The 9,011-nt window shown below is 43.2% G+C and overlaps 1 pseudogene; it reads left to right on the top strand.

The window, feature by feature from the left end:
- Positions 1–7,620: 7,620 nt before the first annotated feature.
- LOC100427428 (ADP-ribosylation factor-like protein 2-binding protein pseudogene) lies at positions 7,621–8,272 on the top strand (annotated as a pseudogene).
- The last annotated feature ends 739 nt before the right edge of the window (positions 8,273–9,011 follow it).

The following is a 9,011-nucleotide window of genomic DNA, read 5'->3' as shown; positions in this document are numbered from 1 at the left end:
GGCAGGAGCCAGCATGGGGCATTTGGAGGAAGGAAGAGTTGTCACTGCAAGGCAGATGCTTCCCTGCTCTGCACACCCCAGCAACCAAGGCTGTGACTACACAGGGAAGATTCATCAGTTTAAGAGCCTCCTCAGAGAAGTATTCCAAAGTCATGCTTTTAATTTGCCATTTACTAAACTCCTAACCTTCTTTATAAGAGATGAGGTCTTGCTATGCTGCCCAGGCTACTCTCCAACTTCTGGGCTCAAGGGATTCTCCCACCTCAACCTCTCAAGTAGTTGGGATTACAGGTGTGAGCCACTGCACCTGGCTTAAACTACTAACAAACATTGATTTACACAAAACATTCAAATACTGAAGAGCCGTAACTACCATATGGGTTTGCTATTAACTACCTCCTCCCCCTTTTCCAGGTAATTCATGAAATCCAGCTAGAAGTAGCTCATAGAGAAACTCTGGCCTTTGTCTGACTTTACTACTTCCTTTGTAGCCTGATGGATTCATCATCCCTGCTCCATTTCCATGTCCTATGCCAGTCCAAGATCCTTGCTGATCCATGACAATCTATGTTACACCATCCACTTGCCCACACCAGAGCCAAACCAGCACTTACTGAGAGTTCTGTCTCTACACCTGTTTCTACAGAGCTCCAAGTTCATGCAGAGATTTCAGTAACAGCAGGGTTTTGCTCTGTCATGTCCCATGCAAGTGTTGAAGCAACTAGAAATGAAAGTTCTGCAAACATGCTCCAGAGAAACCCTATGAATATGACCAACAGATACCATCTCCAGTTGTGTTGGGTGAGTAGTTAAGATCTCCCTGGTTGTAGGGAGAAAAGAAACTTCGGGTACTGACTGTCACCTGGAAGCCCCTCCCAATACCACTTAAAGACCTTTGAGATACTTGTTGGCAGGAGCTTTTTCAAAGAAGTTTTCCTGCCATAGTCTCCATTGCTCTAGGGCATTGCAGATGAGACAAAGTTTTGTGGGGAGCACATGAGACAGGGATTATACAGGAAGAGAGCCCCCTGCAGTGATGTAATCCCCTCCTCTGGAAACAAATATGGCCCTGTAAACTACGGGGAGGCAGGGAAGGGATGGTTTTTGACATCAGGAGGCACTAAGGGTCATGAAGACATCCTATATCGATGACAAATTTAAGGGGATTCTGTAAAGTCAATTGTTAATTAAATTATTCAAACTATTTGGGACTAGGAAAAACCAAGGCAACTGAATAAACAGGTACTTTCTAAACTCACTTTAATTTAAAAAAAAAAAATGATAGTGACACCCAACAGTCTCTTCCAGCTAAGTGACCATTCAGAAATAGCCAAGAAAGAAATGGAAAGGAAAGGAAAAGATATATACTATGTTATGGGTCAAATTGTGTCACCCAAGAAAAAATATGTTGAAGTCTTAACCCCCAGTACCTAAAGACATAACCTTATTTGGAAGTGGAATCTTTGCAGCAGTCATCAAAATAAGGTCATTAGGGTGGTCCTAATCCAATAGGACTGGTATGTTTATAAAAAGGGGAAATTTGAACAAAGACACAGACACACAGAGGAAAAACAATGTAGAGACACAGGGAGAAGACGGCCATGTGCCTGGAGGAGGCACAAGCTGAGGAATATCAAGGATTGCCAGCTAATGCCAGAGGCTAGAAGAGGCAAGAATGAATTCTTTCCAGCACTGTCAGAGGCAGCACAGCCCTGCCAACACTTTGATCTCAGACTTCTGCCCCCAGAATGTGAGACAATACATTTATGTTATTTTAAGCCACCTAGTTTTGGGTATTCTTCTATAGCAGGGACACTAATACATTATCTCATTATATGTATGTATTAAGTGTAGGTTTATCCCAATTTCTAAAAATTAAGGTGGGAAAGAGATTTCCATTTTATGAATGAACCACCATGGCAGGCAGATCAACAAAGCTCCATTTGGCACAGCAACTGTGGGAATATAACAACAGAAGAAAGGGACAGAATAAAAAGAATCCTGAAGTAAAAGTAGACACAAAACACATAAGGCTCTTTACAATTTGCTTAAAAGGTGTAGATTTTTGTTCTGGGCTTCCCACTGGCCAATTTAAAGAAAGAAATTCAATCAGTTACACAACACAAGGTCCACATGGAGGGAGAAAAAAATGGCTATCAGGAGAAGCAAAGCTATTTCTGGGAATGAATCCTGAAAGAAAGTTAACTAAGAGACTGGTCTGATTACTGAATTATATCTTTAGCAATATCAATTATCCCATATACACGCTGCTTAATTCTGAATTATATATGGCTGTGTCTTATAATGTCCTTCATTTTCAGGCAATGGACACACAGGATGGTAAAAGTTGTGATTTTCAAAGTTAAAATGATGTCATTGATTTCCAGCTGTCTGTTGATGTGGCTTAATCCAGAGATAAAATCTAGAACGTTTTATGCAGGGGTCCCAAAAAACTAGTCCACAGACAAGATGCATCAGGATCACCCACAGCTTACCTTTAAGAAGATACAGATGCCTGGATTTCAACCCTGGGGAATCTGATTGATTGGGAAATTCCAAACGAATTCTAGATGAGAACCACTCATCTAGAGGACGATAAAGTGCCTCAGCCAAGCCTTCTGATAAGTAGGCGTCATTTCTCTCAGTCCAGATTTTAATAACTTTTGGATAGAAGTCAAGGTGAGACTCCAAGTCAATTATGGGTTCCCTCAATGTGCCAATGTAAACCACCAAACTCATTGCTATGGTCTGAATATGTCTCTGAAAATTCATGTGTTGGAAACTTGATCCTCATTGAAGTGGCATTGGGAGGTGGGACCTTTGGGGAGGTGAAATGTTCAGTGCTGTTTGCTATGGTTTGGATGTGGTTTCTTTGTTCCCACCAAAGCTCATATTGAAATTTGATGCCCAGTGTAGTAGTGTTGGGAGACAAGGCCTACTGAGAGATGTCTGAGCTGTGAGGACAATTCATGAATGGCTTAGAGCTGTTCTTGAGGTAGGAAGTGAGTTCTTACTCTTGTGAGAATAAATTAGTTCTCTTAGGAATGGTTTCTGAGAGAGTGAGTTGTTATCAAGCCAGGACATCCCTCAGGTCTTGTCTCCCTCTTCTTCACACATGTTTGCTTCCCCTTTGACCTTCTCCACCATGTTATGATACAGCACAAAAGCCCTCTCCAGAAACCAGGGCCGTGCCCTTGAACTTCTCAACCTGCAGAACCATGAGTTAAATAAACCACCTTCCTTCATAAATTACCCAGACTCAGGGGTGTTCTTTAATAGCAACATAAAACAGACTGCGCCACCGTGATTAAAAAAAAAAAAAAAAAAAAAAAAAAAAAGGTTGCTGGAGTGGATTCACTCTCTTCTTCTCTTCTGCTATGTGAGCACACAGCAAGAAGGCCCTCACAAGATGCCAGCACCTTGATCTTGGATTTTCCATCCTCCAGAACTGTGTGGGAAAATTTTCTGTTTTTTATGTTACCCAATCTCAGGTAGTCTGTTGTAGCATCACAAATGGACTGAGACACTATCACCTCAAAAAGATTGTGTTCTGAAGAGAAAGTGACTCATCACCCACACTTCCATGTGCCACATGGGCTTGGCCTGAATTCCATCACCTCCATTTATTAGCCACATGATCCTTAGCTGGGTCAGGGACCTCTCTAACTTTACTTGGCCTAGGGAAATAAAGATGACAAAGTCAGTCTCATACATTTGTTGTAATGGTTAAATAAGAGTAGTGTGAAACTCTTAGCAAAATGCCTGTGTGGTGGAAACATCCAATAAAAGAAGCTTATTGTTGTTTATTATTCCTTTAGGAGATATTTTCTGAGACTGTGCCCCAAGATATCACCCTGCCTGGCTGGAATTGTCAAACTGGCAAGATAAACCATTGAGATGCTCCACAGATCAAAATTGACCACCAAGGTGCAAAACTGTGACACAAATCCAGAAAGTGGGTGCTCCCTGGCTACCTCCAACCCTTGGTGAGGGTGTCCTCTACATAGCCCAATTGGGAGATAGGACAGGTGTGCAGAATGCCATGTGTAACTAAGCAGAGAGTGTTGTTACAGAAATGAGTAAGGCTGTGAGAGCAAATGACTCAAAACCCATAAAAATAAACCAGACTCCACATGCAGCACTTAAATGTAACAAGGACTCAGGAGGCCTCCTGGAGAATGGTTCATGTTATTTTTATTTAGTGAGGGTCTTTCAAAATCCTTTATTGGTTAATCCTCCTATTGGCTGGATAGCTCCTTCTTGCAGGATCATAAAGCTAGGTGCAATCTTGAATGGGTTATTTTGGGACCTTATTATTTGCCTCCAAACACTTTTTTATCTAAACCTGAGTGCCCAAGCTACCCAAGGTGTATATGCAGGGTAATTAATTTCTATGCCTTCCAAAACTGAGCCCACAGCAGGCTGTGGAGAAAGAAGGGAAGCAGAGGGAGAAAAGGGTGCCATTAAAACTCAGAGGTAGCTTGATGGAGGGACTGCATAATCAGCAATAAGCTCAATAAGGGACTCTAGGGAGGCAATGTGACTGCTGTCAATATCAGTTTCATCTCTGCCACTCTATTTGATGGTCTGTGATGCAGTCATTTACAAATGTCTATGGAGAGTTCATAACATAGGAAATGCTTATTTTGCTCTGCCCTGTACATCAGTATAGAAATAATAGCTACACTTGACTGAGCACAAACTTTCTCATTATATACACTCATTAAAGGATATGTATATGTGTGAGTGTGTGTCTGCTACACACACACACATACACACACACACACACACACACACACTCATGAAACTAACACCCTACAGGGTAGGTTTTATTTTCCTGGCCTGAAAGTTGGAAACAGAGACTCAGAGAAGTTAAACCACTTGTCCAAGGTCATCCAGCTACTGTGTGGTGGAAACAGGTTTTAAATCCTGGCCTGCCCAACCCCAAAGCCTGCACTCTCATTTTTGCCAGCTAGCTAGGGTCAACACAAGAGATTCAAAGGAAGTAGACTAATGTGATCGTATCTGGATCCTGGGAGTTTGGGCACTTTTAAAAACAGTTTTGCATTTTTCCCAAGAAGGACCCTAAAATTTCTTTCATAATGAAGGGCATTAAACCTGTTTTTGTGTATTCCCTTCCCATATGACATTCCAGCAAACACAGGAGCCCTCAAATGGACCTAGCAGTGGGCTCTGCTTCCTGCCTGCCATCTCTGAGTTTGTGTCACTGCTCTGTGGTCTGCTGAGAACTGCTCTGCTCACCACACAAGATGGGATTTGACTTGTGCAAACTTTTATTTCCTCTATAGCTGTTCCTTAACTCCAGCCAGGGACCCCTGCTGCCCCACAGCTCCTTAGAGACCATATCAGTTTCCTGTAGCTGCTATAACAAAGTACCACAAGCTGGGTGGCTTAAAACAACAGAAATAATATTCTTTTTCAGGCCAGGCTCAGTGGCTCACACCTGTAATCCCAGCACTTTAGGAGGCCGAGGCAGGTAGATCACCTGAGATCAGGAGTTCAAGACCAGGCTGGCCAACATGGCGAAACCCCATCTCCACTAAAAGACATAAAAATTAGCCAGGCATAATGGTGGGTGCCTGTAATCTCAGCTACTTAGGAGGCAGAGGCAAGGAAAATTGATTCAAGTCAGGAGGTGGAGGTTACAGCGAACTGAGATGGCACCACTGCACTCTGGCCTGGGCAACAGAGCTACATGCTGTCTCAAATTTAAAAATATATATATATATTCTTTTTCAGCTCTAGAGGCCAGAAGTCCAAAAGTCCAAGGTCTTGGCAAAGCCAGCCACCCTCCAGTGACCCTGGGGAAAAATTCATTCCTTGCCTCATCCAGTTTCTGCTGATTCCAGACATTGCTTGACTTGTGGCTGCCTCACTCCAAGCTCTGCCTTTGACTTCACATGGTCTTATTTTTGTCTCCTCTTCTACCTCTTATAAAGACATTTGTCACTGAATTACAAGTGCCTACTTGGATAATCCAGAATGAGCTCATCTCAGGGTCCTTAATTCTAATACATCTGTAGAGATGCTTTTTCCAAATAAGATCACATTTGCATGTTCTAGGGATTAGGTGGTGAAGATAGTTTTTTGGGAGCCACCATTTAACCACTATGGAAACCATCCCTCTTGCTAGCCCAGGGCTCATAACAAGAGGCAATGGGATGGATGTTGTATTTACATCTTGTGATGTCAGTTTCAGGATCACGTGTTGAGCTCCCCACATCACCACAGCAGAAGAAAACTCTGCTGTCAGACAGAAAAGGGAGGAATTTGTAAGCTCTTCTCTATCTCCTCCCTAACAAAGCACCATCTCTTGCATAACAGGCAATCAATGCATAACATTGATTCTAAGATGAAGCACTGTCCCTTTAAGTTCCTGAGGCCCAAATTCTTGAAATCTCTTTTTAATTTTAAGGTAACCATTAGGGGCTTTGTCGAGGAAGGATGACAGGAGTAATCACCCGAAAACAGATTTCTAGGTAATTTATACTTAGTCAATCCAAACCTAATTCCTGGGTGACCTATACTGTGCCTAAGGAGGCTGAAATAATCATGTATTTACCCTTTACCCTGAAATTAGATGGTACTTACTATGCAATTACCCAGCCACTAAGTGACAATTACCATGTAATTAAATGGTCAGTGGTTACCATATTATTAAATAGCATTGACATGATATTCATTCCACAGAACCTTGTACAGTGGTCACAGAATTAAACTCCCCACCAAGAAATTACAGCCATTCCTGGGAAGATCTGTTCTTTGCTTGGGTGGCTTATCTAGCTGGCAAAAATCCGAGTGCCACATGCCTCAGAGGGAGCCTGGAAATAGTGAACACTGGGCTCAGATATAACATGATCTCTTAGGCACAGGCCTCTCATTAGACCAGAAGAGCACCTCTGAAGCCCAGCTCCAGTCCAAAGCTAGGATATCTGGCCAAATTCCACCATCCTTCTCCAAGAACATGATGTAAAGGAGTAGAAGACATAATGTTCATTCTCTCCTGGATGTGATACCTACCCAGGCGCAAAAGATGCTGGGAGAGCTTGGAACCCTGAGTAAAGAAAAGTCCTTGGGATGACTGATTCCATCTGGGAGAAATAGTCACCAAATCTTTAATACAAACATAAGCTGCCTCCTTTGTTCCATAAAGACAGGACCTTTATCTGCCTTGTTTTTTTGTCTTATCACCAATACCATTCTTGGCACATTGTAGATGCTCAATAAATATTAGTTGAATGAATTGAATTGATTGTTATGCATCTACTACATGCCAGGCACTCTGAATTGAAACATTTTAAGGACAATGTGAGGTCCTCATGGAGTCTCAGAAAGGCTGAATCACTTGCCCAAGGTTGTAAAACAACCAGGGGGTGGCAGGTGTAAGACTAAATGCGTGACACCCCAACCTCAGCCACATACACTCTCAAACCACCCTGGGAAGTTAAACATCTGTGGAAGGCGGTAGGTGCAGAGCAGCCTGGCCAGACATGGAGGCCAGCCCGCATATGGCTGCAGCCCAGGAGCCTGAGTTGGGGGCCGAGTGAGCCATAGACAGAGTAGGAGGCCAATGGCCATCAGCATGGGGTGGGGGATGTGATGACTGTGGCCACAGCAGACACTATAGAGAAAGACAACTTCACACTATCCTTCTCCTCTGCCTCAGTGGCAGAATTTGATGCTGTGGTTGGATATTTAGAGAACATTATCATGGATAAGTTCCAGTTATTGCAGAGAAATTCCAGGGGACAGTACTACCAAGAGTTTGAAGACATGAAAGAGAATAAACTCACCCACACACCTATTTTTAATGAATGGATTTCTTTGGTAGAAAACTATCTTGAAGAACAGCTGCTGGAGTGGATTCTTGGATTCAGTATGGCAGCCTTCATTGCAAGGTTACACACCATGAGGGGTGGATCACACATTCCACATGCTGCTCACATTTACAGATTGTCTAACTTTTAGAAAAATATTTCTGGACTACAATGCAGAAAAAGAAGGCCAGTGACTGGATTTAAGCAGTGGTATAGTGCCAACTTCAATGTACAAATCATCCTCTATGTCAGCCTCCCAAAACAATCTGCAGCATCAGATCCCACCTCCAGACAATGAATGGGATCATGCTAATGTCACCAGCCGGATATGCTCAGAGAAGTTTCAGCCACTGATGACTGAGGAATACATCTTGGAAAGACTGCCTCTTTTCTGCAGCTCTTTCTTAAGTATTCATGTATCAAAACCAAAATAGCCTAATCCTCCAGAACAGCTTCTCCTAAAACACCTTGTTGTGTTCAGTAACCCTAGTACACTTCCCCAAGTGCTCAGAGTAATCCTAGTACTCCTTCCCATCCCAAGTAGGCACTTCCCTCAGGTGCTTCTGGGTCAGAATCCTTTGAGGGCCCCTTTCCCCAGCATACATATTGGCATGTCAACAATGTGGAATAATCCACCATCACAAGTTCTTTGACCCAGGCCTTGCATGAACCTTTTTGTGCACTTACAGAGAGAGAGAGATGGAGTCTCACTCTGTTGCCAGACTAGAGTGCAATGGCACAATCTCGGCTCATTGCAACCTCCACCTCCCAGGTTCAAGCGATTCTCCTGCGTCAGCCTCCCAAGTAGCTGGGACTACAGGTGCCTGCCACCACATGCAGCTAATTTTTGTATTTTTAGTGGAGATGGGGTTCCACCATGTTGGCCAAGATGGTCTTGATCTCTCGACCTCGTGATCTGCCTGCCTCGGCCTCCCAAAGTGCTGGGATTACAGGCATGAGCCATGGAGCCCAGCCACAGCTCTTTTTCACATGGGTCAGAGTTTCAGTCCATCAGCTTCAGTGGAGTTTTTTACTATTTTGTAGCAGCATTTATCTAGGGTGGAACTCAAGCCAGCTGACTAGCTTGAGATTTCTGGATCTCCTGTGATCCCAGTTTGTCTTGGCTGTAGGAATCTACGAAGAGAGTGACCCTTTATTTAAAAACTACATGTG

Source organism: Macaca mulatta, chromosome 7 (assembly GCF_049350105.2).
Source record: "Macaca mulatta isolate MMU2019108-1 chromosome 7, T2T-MMU8v2.0, whole genome shotgun sequence".
NCBI classification, from domain to species: domain Eukaryota; kingdom Metazoa; phylum Chordata; class Mammalia; order Primates; family Cercopithecidae; genus Macaca; species Macaca mulatta.
Note: the sequence above shows the minus strand (reverse complement) of the source record. Positions and strands in the feature narration are given on the sequence as shown.